Raw genomic sequence first — 10,756 nt, 5'->3', positions numbered from 1 at the left:
GCAATACTGTGTAGTATACCTTGATGATGGATAAGTCATTCTGTTAGTCCATGGATGATGGTTTTGGCAGAACCATTACATGCGGGAAAGGTAAATCCATAACCAGAATAAGTACCTACTCCAGTAAGGATAAAGTATTGTCTTTTCCATGGAGGAAGTGGTCCAAGGTTGTCAACCCGCTACCAGGTGGTTGGCTGATCACCCCAAAGAATGGTGCCATATCTGGGACTCAGTGCTGGTCTCTGCTCTTGGCAAATCTGGTCCTCAGCAGCGGCTATAGTCAGGTCAGCATTGGTGAACAGAAGTCCATGCTATTGAGTCCATGTATAATGCCCTCCTCTGCCACCATGGGCCCACTGGACAATGACGGGAAAGGCTCAGGAAAGAGGCTGGCTGTTCACAGAACAGATTATCCCATCAACTTGATTGTTGAATTTCTCTTCAGCTGAAGTCACTTTTTGATGAGCATGTTCATGGGACACAAATATCTTCACATCCTTTGCCCATTTGGAGAGATCTATCCACATACTTCTTCCCCAGATGTCTTTCTCACCAATTTTACAATCATGCTCTTTCCAAGTTCCTGACCATCCAACCAACTCATTGGCTGTGGGAAAATCCTGCTAATTAAGGTCACTGCCTACCATGTCCAGATGAATAGCTCTTCTAAGCTGTGCACAAAATGGATCACTCCCTTTTCCAGTGGGGCTTCCCCTTCTCTGACTTTGTCTAGGAGCCTGACCCCCTACACCCTCTATCTGAGGAAGATCCTGTAGCCCTTGACAAACTTACAAGTTCAACTTCCTCTTTCCCCCTTCCCCCTTTCCCCCTTGATAAGAACTGGCCCACTAAGTATCTGAGATTCTTGGAATGCCTCTCCATATTAATGAGGCATTCACAATACTTAAACACTACCTAATGATTTGACATCCACTCTGAAAAGTTCTTCCACTTTCCAAAGTTCATATACTGCCCTTGGTCACCCTGAATAAAGTGTATGTGTACAAACCTACCCCCAAAAAAGGTATATGCACAAGCTAAGATCATCTAAGAGAACTGTTTCATTCAAATCTTTGGAGAAGGGCTTCATCCTTCCAGCCCAGGGTGCAGCATCATCTGGACACCCTGAGAAGGAAGAAATGGAGGACATGGAACCACAGCTGGTCCCACATGCATATGACAATTGGCTACAGTCCATGAATCAGCAAACAATCTCACATCTGGCTACCTTTCCAGACAAAATGTATGATCATGTGTACTATCAGAAATTTTGCCCATCGTGAAGATTTCCTTCACCAAGTTCTTTCAGGGTTGTCCCATGAAGGTGGGATAATACTGTGGCTGTCCCAGGAAGGTGGGATAATACTGTGGCTGTCTATTTCTGGGTGATGACTGCATAATACACAGAGCCAACAGTAAACCAAACCCTAGTCTTTTCATTCTCAGTCAGGAATCATAACTCACACCCCTTGAGACTATCGGTGCATGATTGACAGCAGGTGACATTGGGTTTTATTTTCCAGTTTAAATTTTGTTTTTATTTTCTATTTTTTAACAACAACAAATATCAAAATAAAATATAGTAAGATAAAATAAAAACCATCACATTGAAGTTGGACAAGGCAAAGCAACAGGAAAAAAAAAAAAGCCCCAAGAGAAAGCACAAGAATCAGAGACTCACGTGTTTACACACCCAGGAGTCCATAAAACACTAAGCTAAAAGCTATAATGTATACACAGAGGACCTGCTGCAGGCTCACGTAGGCCTTGTGTTTTCTGCTTCAGTCTCTGTGAATTCATATGAGTTTTGCTCAGTTCATTTGGAGGGCCTCGAATTCCTAGTGTGCTTCAGCTCCTCTGGCTTCCACCCTGCTTCTGCCTCCTCTTCATGGAGTTTCCTGAGCTATGAGGGGAGGGATTTGATGGAACTATCTCATTTAGAGCTGCATGTTCAAAGGTCACTCTTTTTAATGTCTGGCTGTGTGTTAGGCCCCTTTTGGCCCTGTTTTGGGCCTTGAGGACAAACCTGAGCCTGGCTTAGGTTTCTGTGGCCTTGTGGGAGAGCCTAGGCCTGGCTTGAGACCTATCTCAGTCACTTGTGTATTGGGGTGACTCAGCAAGACCTGTTTGGCCCTGCTTCTGCCTCCCCCCCCATTGCTAATATAGAGCTTTGCTGTTAACCCTGTCAGCCACCCCAAACCCTCTGTCACCTTTCCAGCCAACTACATCATCTCACCCCTCCAAAAATCCCCTCCCTATGCTCCAAGTTTATATAAGTGAGAGGCTGATGCAATAAAGTTGAGTTCTTGCTTCCACAATACTCCTGGTCCAGTGTGTTTCTTTTGGGTAGTTGACACTTACCATCCCGCTCAGCCCCGGAGAGACCCAGCCGGACTAGGACAGCTTTCTTCTTGGCAAGGAGCTGACAGCTGTGGGTCTCTATTTGTTTTCACCTGCAGGAGGATACCTCTACCATGATGGCTGCATAAGGCAACCAGTCTGTGAATATAACAGAATAACATTAGAGAGCATTTTGTTCTCTCTCTCTCTCTCCCTTCCTTCCTTCCCTTCCTAATTAATTAATTAATTAATTTTTACCAGTAGTGTTTGCCTTTACATTAGGTCTCTGGACTATCAGGTCTCTGGTTCTTGATCACTCAAGCAGTGTTGGGTATGAGTTTTATCCTTACATGTAGTAGGCCTTAAGTCAAATCAGACATTGGTCAGTTACTCCCAAGCTTTTGTAGGTGAGCTGTATTTGTCGGGACTCCATAGAGAGAAATGCACCAAGAAACTTCTGGTGGTGTTCTGTGGCTTCTTGCGGCTTCATCGGACGCTGGCTGATTGGCAGGGTGATGTCAGCTGAGACAAGACTCGTGGAGGACACGGGATGTTTGAAGGGAGTATAAAAAGGACTCAATGGCCAATGAGCTTGACTTGCTGGTACAGCTAGCTGTGCAACACTTGTGGGTCTCATGTCTTCTCTGGTCTTCACTGCTGAGGCACAGCTGAGAACTTTTCCTGGAATTCCTATTGGCCCTGGTCTCTTCTGTTGACTTGTGCCGAGGCTGAGGCCTGGCTGTCTCTGCTAGGTAGTGCCACTGCTGCTGATTTGTGTTGGTTGTCCCAACTCTACCGAACTGGACTGCTGTGTGTATCTGTGAAGTGTTTGTGAGTGGATCAAGCTCACTGCTGACCTGTGAACTGAACTGCTGATTTCCTGACAACGCAGATAGGATTTGCTCCAAAGAACCATTTCTAAAGATTTATTTATTTATTTTATTTATGAATAGTACACTGTAGCTGTCTTCAGATACACCAGAAGAGGTCATCCAATCTCATTACGGATGGTTTTTGAGCCACCATGTGGTTGCTGGGATTTGAACTCAGGACCTCTGGAAGAACAGTCAGTGCTCTTAACCGCTGAGCCATCTCTCCAGCCCAAGAACCATTTCTAAACAGGTCCACATCCCCTATGTCCTTTCTTTTCCACTACCTCTGGTGGGTGGTTGGCTAAAAGGGAGATTAAAGCATTTAAGAACCATCACTAAAAGTAGATTTTGAAAAAAATTAAAATTACAACCCTCCCATACCAAAGACACTAGAACATGGGGGTAACGGTTCTCTGTAGGCACCAAATCTATCTCTCCATGTTCAATGAGTTGTGTGGGTGTCGTCTTCAGCCATGGGGCCTTGCCACTTATTGTCTTGCCAACAACCTGAGTTGTTTGGAGATTTCCATGGGACTCCTTACCCAATAACTCAACTGGATGTAACCCAGTTCCACTACTGGAAGCTTTGTTTGGTGACAAGAGAGGGCCAGTTGGGGCTCCATCTCCATCACTATTTGGAGATTTCATTAGGATCTCCCTCATATATTTTAGGGAGTTTCCACTGTACTGGTTTCTATACCACCCCTCTAATGCACCTCAATTCTATCTGTCTCTTCTTACATTCTCTTCCTCATCCCCATCTTCACCTGATCCTCCTGTGTTCCATATCCCCCACTCCATCCCCAGTCCACCTCTAAAATCTATTTCGTCTTGCCAGGGAGATTTTGTGTTCCCCCTTGTCCTTTCCTCTATGCTTAAACTCTTTGAGTCTACAGATTGTAGCTTGGTTATCATTTATTTAATGACTAACATCCACATATCAGTGAATACATATCATATTTATCTTTTTGGGTCTGGGTTATTTCACTCAGAATGAAGTAACCTTTCATCTTGTTCCATCTGTTTGGCTGCAAATTTCATGATGCTATTTTTTTAACATCCAAGTAATACTCCATTCTGCAAGCCTCACATTTTCTTTATCCATTCTTCTGCTGAGGGACATCTAGGATTGTAGAGAGCCGTGGAAAGCAGAGACATCTCTGGCAATCCGATGCTCTCACAAGTTCTGTAATTTACTGTCTTTGTGTAAGGGGAAAGCGCGCGAAGTCACAAGCCCTTCCCGAGGCATATAGGATTTTATGGGCAATTAACCAACCAGATATGTACACATCACTCCAGGGGGTATTTAACCAGGGACTTCTCGGGGCTCGGGGCCTTTTCTCCCAGCCGGTTTCCACCAGCCGGCCTTTTCCCAGCGGGTCTTTCCTCTATAACATCGTAATAAAGATCTGCTGAAGAACTTTGGTGTCTGTGTGATCTCGCCGGCGAGTCCACGCCACCGACATAGGATGATCCCAATTTCTGACTATTATGAATACAGCAACAATGATCATGGCTGAGCAAGTGTCTCTGTGGTAGGATCCTTTGGAAGTTTTCCCAAGAGTGGTATAGCTGGATCTTAAGGTAGACTGATTCATATTGCCATACTATTTCCATAGTGGCTGTACAGGTCTAAACGTCCACAAGCATTTAAGGAATGGTCTCCTTGCTCCACATCCTTGACAGCATGAGCTGTCATTTTTATTACTGATTTTAGCCATTTTGACAGGTGTAAGATGGAATTTCAAAATAGTTTTTATTTTCATTTCTGTGATGGCTAAGGAAGTTGAACATTTAAGTGTTTCTCGGCCATTTAAGCTTTCTCTTTTGAGAACTCTCTGTTAGATCTGTATCTCATTTTTAAATTGGATTGTTTCGTTTTCTGATATCTAGTTTCTTGGGTTCTTTATATATTTTTTTTTTGTTTTTTTTTTTTTGTTTTTCGAGACAGGGTTTCTCTGTATAGCCCTGGCTGTCCTGGAACTCACTCTGTAGACCAGGCTGGCCTCGAACTCAGAAATCCGCCTGCCTCTGCCTCCCAAGTGCTGGGATTAAAGGCGTGCGCCACCATCGCCCGGCTCTTTATATATTTTTAATATTTGTCCTCTATTGAATATGAAATTGATAAAATCTTACCCCATTTGGTAGGCTACCGCATTGTCAAAATGACAGTGTCCTTTGCCTTACAGAAGCTTTTCAGTTCCATAAGGTCCCATTTATTGATTATCAGTCTTAGTGCCTGTGCTAATGGTAGTCAGGTCAGAAAGTCTTTGCCTGTGCCACTGAGAGCCAAGTTATTCTCTACTTTCTCTTCTATCAGTTTCAGTATATCTGGTTTTATGTTGACATCTTTGATCCATTATGAGTTGAATTTTGTGTAGAATGAAAAGTATGGATTTCTAAGCATACTTTAACATGAAGACATCCCAGTTTGACCAGCACAATTTGTTGGAGATATTTTTTGGTGGGGCAGGGTATTGGTGGTGGGGGTGGTAGTGGTGAAAATGTTTCTAATTGGGCTAATAATTTAAAAGCTCATGCCTATAACTCCATCATTTAGGAGGCAGCAACAAGAGGATCAGGGGTTATGACAAGTTTCAGCTATAAACATGAGTTTGAGTTCAGCCTGGACCACATGAGACATTGTCTCAAGAGAAAAAAAAAATGGAAAGGGATTCTAAAATGTAGTGATTACTACACAAGTCTGTGAGTATATCAACAACCCTTGAGTTGTATACTTGAGATCGGTGGGTTTATGCGGTGTGAACTGCATCTCAAAGCGGGTTTGTATGCTCAAGCTAAGTCCAATGTTGAACAGTTTCCTTTCACTGCCTACGGATTAAGATGTAAAAGTCTCAGCTCCCACTCTAGCGCCGTGTCTGCTTGCATATCTCTACGCTTCCTGTCATGACACTAAGCCTCTGAACTGTAAACCGGCCTAATTAAATGTCTTATAAGAGTGGCATTGGTCACTGTGTCTCTTCACAGCTGTAAAACCCTAACTAAGACAAATACTTAGCAATGAAATCCAAAGGATCATGAGGAACTATTTTTAAAATTTATATTGCAAGAAATTTAAAAGAAATGATTGACTGTCTAGACATATCACCTACCTAAATTGATTGAAGAAGATATAAATAGCCTAAATTAATAAGGAACAAAGGGGTTTATGTAGTAAAAGTTTCCCAACAACCCTACTGGGAGGTCAGGGGGGAAGAAGCAGGCAAGCAAGCCAGGGGAAGCAAGACAGTAAGCAGCATTCCTCCAAGGTTTGTGCTTCAGTTCCTGTATCCATGTTCCTGATTGGTTCCTTACTTGGTTTCCCTCAATGATGCATGTGAAAGCCAAATAATTCCTCTTCTTCTCCAAGCTGGTTTTGGTCATAGTGTTTATCACAGCAACAGAAAGCAAATTAGAATGTGAGCTATATCACTCCTGCTAACGTATCTGAAGGCATCTAGGTCGACATATAGTACTGATACCTGCACACTTATATTTATCATGGCACTATCACAAGAATGAAGAGTAAGTACCCATGAATGAATAAAAAATGATGTGGTGTGTGGTGCTATAATTGAAAATGGTCTGCATAGGCTCACAAGGAATGGCACTATTAGGAGGTCTGGCCTTTTTGGAATAGGTGTGGCTTTGTTGGAAGAAGTATGTCACTAGGGGACAGCTTTGAGGTTTCAGATGCTCAAGTCATGCTCAGTGTCAATCTCTCTTTCTGCTGTCTTCGGATTCTTTTTTTTTTTATAAATATTTATTTATTTATTGTGTATGAGTACACTGTTGCTGTCTTCAGACATACCAGAAGAGGGCATCCGATCCCATTGCAGATGGTTATGAGGCACCATGTGGTTGCTGGGAATTGAACTCAGAACCTCTGGAAGAACAGTCAGTGCTCTTAACTGCTGAGCCACTTCTCCAGCCCTCTTCGGATTCTTATGTAGAACTCTCAGTTACTTCTTTAACACCATGCCTGCCTGGATGCTGCCATGCTTCCTACTACTATGAGAATGGACTAAACCTCTGAACTGTAAACCAACTCCGAATTAAACGTTATCCTTTATAAGAGTTGCTGTGGCCATAGTCTCTCTTTACAGCGATAGAACCCTAACTAAGACATGGTCACATACAGTGGAAGTTTGTTGATTTGGCAGATTGAATCTAAGACCTTGCACTAGGATTGCAAGTACTCTGTCATTGAGCTATGTCCTTAGCCCCCATAATTTAGACACAAAGAAGAACAAGGCATGCTTTCAGGGAGATGGGTGGAACCGGAGAATTTCATGTTGACAGGAATCCAGACTGTGGTAATGCATATGTGTCACTACAACCAGCTTTTGAATGATGGTGAGGATCTGAACTCATGTACTCGTGATTATATAGAAAGAACTTTACCCTTAAAGATACCTTCCAGCCCAAGAAAAACATTCTCATTCTGAAAATTAAAAAAGATGCCCTGGCACATACTTGTAATTCTAGCACTCAAGAGATGGAGGGAGAAATACCATGAAACTGAGGCTAGCTCAGGATATATAATGAGACACTCTCAAAAAAAAATATATATATAACTATGCCCATTCATCTCCCTAGGAATGATGACTTAAGTTTATTCTAAGAGAATACAAACTTAAGAGTTTGTATGTTCTTTATTAAGAAGGCCTGACACATAAGACACTGTTTTTCATCTTCTCAAGACTGTCAGTTTCAATCATTTTTGTAGCCCTTCCAGTTTTCCTTCCCATGATATATTTAAGATACAGAAAAGGGGGCTGGTGAGATAGCTCATGGAGCAAAAGTGTTAGTAATCAAACTTGGCACTCTGGGTTTGAGCCCTGGAGCTCACACGGTGGAAAGAACCAACTCCCTCAAGCTACTCTCTGACCTACTTTTTAAAAAACAGAAACACACACACGAACATATACACAAATACATACACACACATAGGCAAACACACAGAAACACATACACAGAAATGCATACAAAGATACACAGATATACATACAAGCACACATACAAAGACACACACACACATAATGTAAAAAAGTTTTTAAAAAGCTAAATGTAGAGACAAATGCTTTTAATCAATCCCAGCACTTAACAGGCAGAAACAAGTAGATTGTTACGAGTTTGAGGTCAGCCTGGTCTATACAATGAGGTCTAGGCTAGCTAAAGCTATACTGTGAAACTCAGTCTCAACCCTGCCCCCTACCAGCTCCAAAAACATAAACTGGATTTCTGCATTGCATAGGTGAAATCTTTCAGAAACAATTATGTGTTTTCAAATTACAAATAAAATGAAATACTACACTCTCCTATTAAATTTATTTTAATATTATGCCTTAAATAGGGCAATACCAGGATTGACTAGGATACAGAAGCCGAGGAAACAGCTGGAGCTGGTGCAGGAATAGTCTGTAGTAGATCTGAAATCTGTTGGGACAGATAGACTAGGGACACAGAAGGTAATGTTAAGAAGTTTAGGAGGAAGAAATTTATCTTGAATCTATATTTGAAATTTGTAGGTTCATGGTCCTGGTAGTTCATGGGAAAGGTGAGTCCCAAGACTGGGAAAAGGAGAGAATCACAGCCAGGGGAGAGATCCAGCCTTCAGGAATGGACCAGTGGGACATTTAGGCTCTTGGCAGGAGTACTTGTCTGGAGTCTGTAGGAACTGTGACAGTCACATCCAAGTTGATTTCCTAAAGCTTATAAGAATTGTTAAGCCGGGCAGTGGTGGCGCATGCCTTTAATCCCAGCACTTGGGAGGCAGAGGCAGGCGGATTTCTGAGTTCGAGGCCAGCCTGGTCTACATAGTGAGTTCCAGGACAGCCAGGGCTACATTGACTCGAAAAACCAAAAAAAAAAAAAAAAGAAAGAAAGAACTTTTTAAGTTTATAATAGAGATAAAAGTTTTAGAGATGTTAGCATTACCACTGTTTGTTATCTGTATAGAAATTCACATTGTAGAAAGGGCAGTCAGTTTGGGGATTTTGGAGAATGAGAGCAAATTAAATAGAGGCTGAGGAAAAGAAGCGGAGTGGATGTTGAGATGCTTTGGGAGCTATTGCCGGGATAGAAGGCAAATGTATGTCAATTTTCGTAACAAGCTGGACATAGTCTTGTGTGCCTGGAATCCCAGCACTGTGCAGGTCTGCTGTGTGACAAAACTTTTCCTAAGGAGGTGATACAATACATGACTACTCATCTCAGATGGGTGTCTACAACAGACCAAAGTATAGATACCCCCAAAGTCCAACTTGGTGAACCAATGAGTGTTGGCGGGTTTTTGTTCTGCTTTGTTTTGTTCTTTTGTGTTCTTATATCTACAACTCTTTCAAACCTTATTCCACCCTAATCCCTTCCAGCCCCCCAACACTAGGTGGGAAAGGTTAGAGGGGAAAGAAGCAGTAGACCTCTTTAGGCTTCTTCTGCTGATTAGAGGCTTAGAGCTCCGTGAGGCCAGTCCAGTCTTCGTTGGCAGGGTATCTACAACTTCTTCTCATCTCTTTGTTCATAAATACTTGAAAACTCACAACAGCAACCACCATCACAATCACCTCCTCTTCTTCCTTCTCCTCTTCCTCCTCTTTCTGCTCTTCTTCAGAGAACCTCTGGCCCCTCTTGGGACGCTGGCATTTATTCTCTCTCCAGAATCCCCAAAATAAACTTATCTGCAGCTGGCGAAAATCCTGCCCGTCCTAGAGCACAAGACAATCATAGTTAATGGCTGTGGAAAAATGGAAGCAGCTCATATCCCACACCTGGGATTAAAACAAAAACATATTCATATAACATTAACTGGGTTTTGAAAGAAACCACAATTCTCACTACAAATGAGTTTCATTGGGGTTACTATCAAGAATATGGATGAGGGGTTACTTCCAGGAGAAGAAATGACTCAAACATAGCTACATCACCAAAAGCCCATCCATCCCAGTGTGGTTGTTATCTCACAAAACTGGGAACTTGGAACACACTGTACAGCCTGCAGACAGTTCAATAGGTTTGAAGAGTCCTTTCCAGGTGCCTCAGTTGGCCTGACCCCCCACTCTTCCAGGCAGCTTAGCTGTTTTCTGCTTCTTCCAGGCAGTTGGCCTGGTCACAGATTCTTTTTTGCAGGTTGGCTTGTCTGAAACTCTTCTTTGCATCTTCCCTCAATAATCTGAGAAGGACTTTCTGCTTTAATGTTTTATTCTGCCAGAGAGGGGGCCTAGAGAATATGGTCAGTTCTCGAACGTCCTGAAGCTATTTTGAATTATTTACCTTCTTGTTTAAGGAGCTTCCTGCAGGGTGGAATGTTTTAATCTGAGGAAACTGTTACACAGCAGGGTCAGAGAGACAGGAGGATGCCTGGGTTTTGCTGGCTGCCTGCACAGCCAACAAATACTAACTCATGGAGAGATTCTGTTTCAAAGGAATAAGGCAGAGATGATAGAAGAAGACAATCATTACCCTCCTCTAGTCTCCACAGAAGTACACACAAGTATATACGAGAGAGAGAGAGAGAGAGAGAGAGAGAGAGAGAGAGAGAGAGG

The sequence above is a fragment of the Grammomys surdaster genome, unplaced genomic scaffold (assembly GCF_004785775.1).
Source record: "Grammomys surdaster isolate TR1022 unplaced genomic scaffold, NIH_TR_1.0 191, whole genome shotgun sequence".
Classification (NCBI taxonomy): Eukaryota; Metazoa; Chordata; class Mammalia; order Rodentia; family Muridae; genus Grammomys; species Grammomys surdaster.
Note: the sequence above shows the minus strand (reverse complement) of the source record.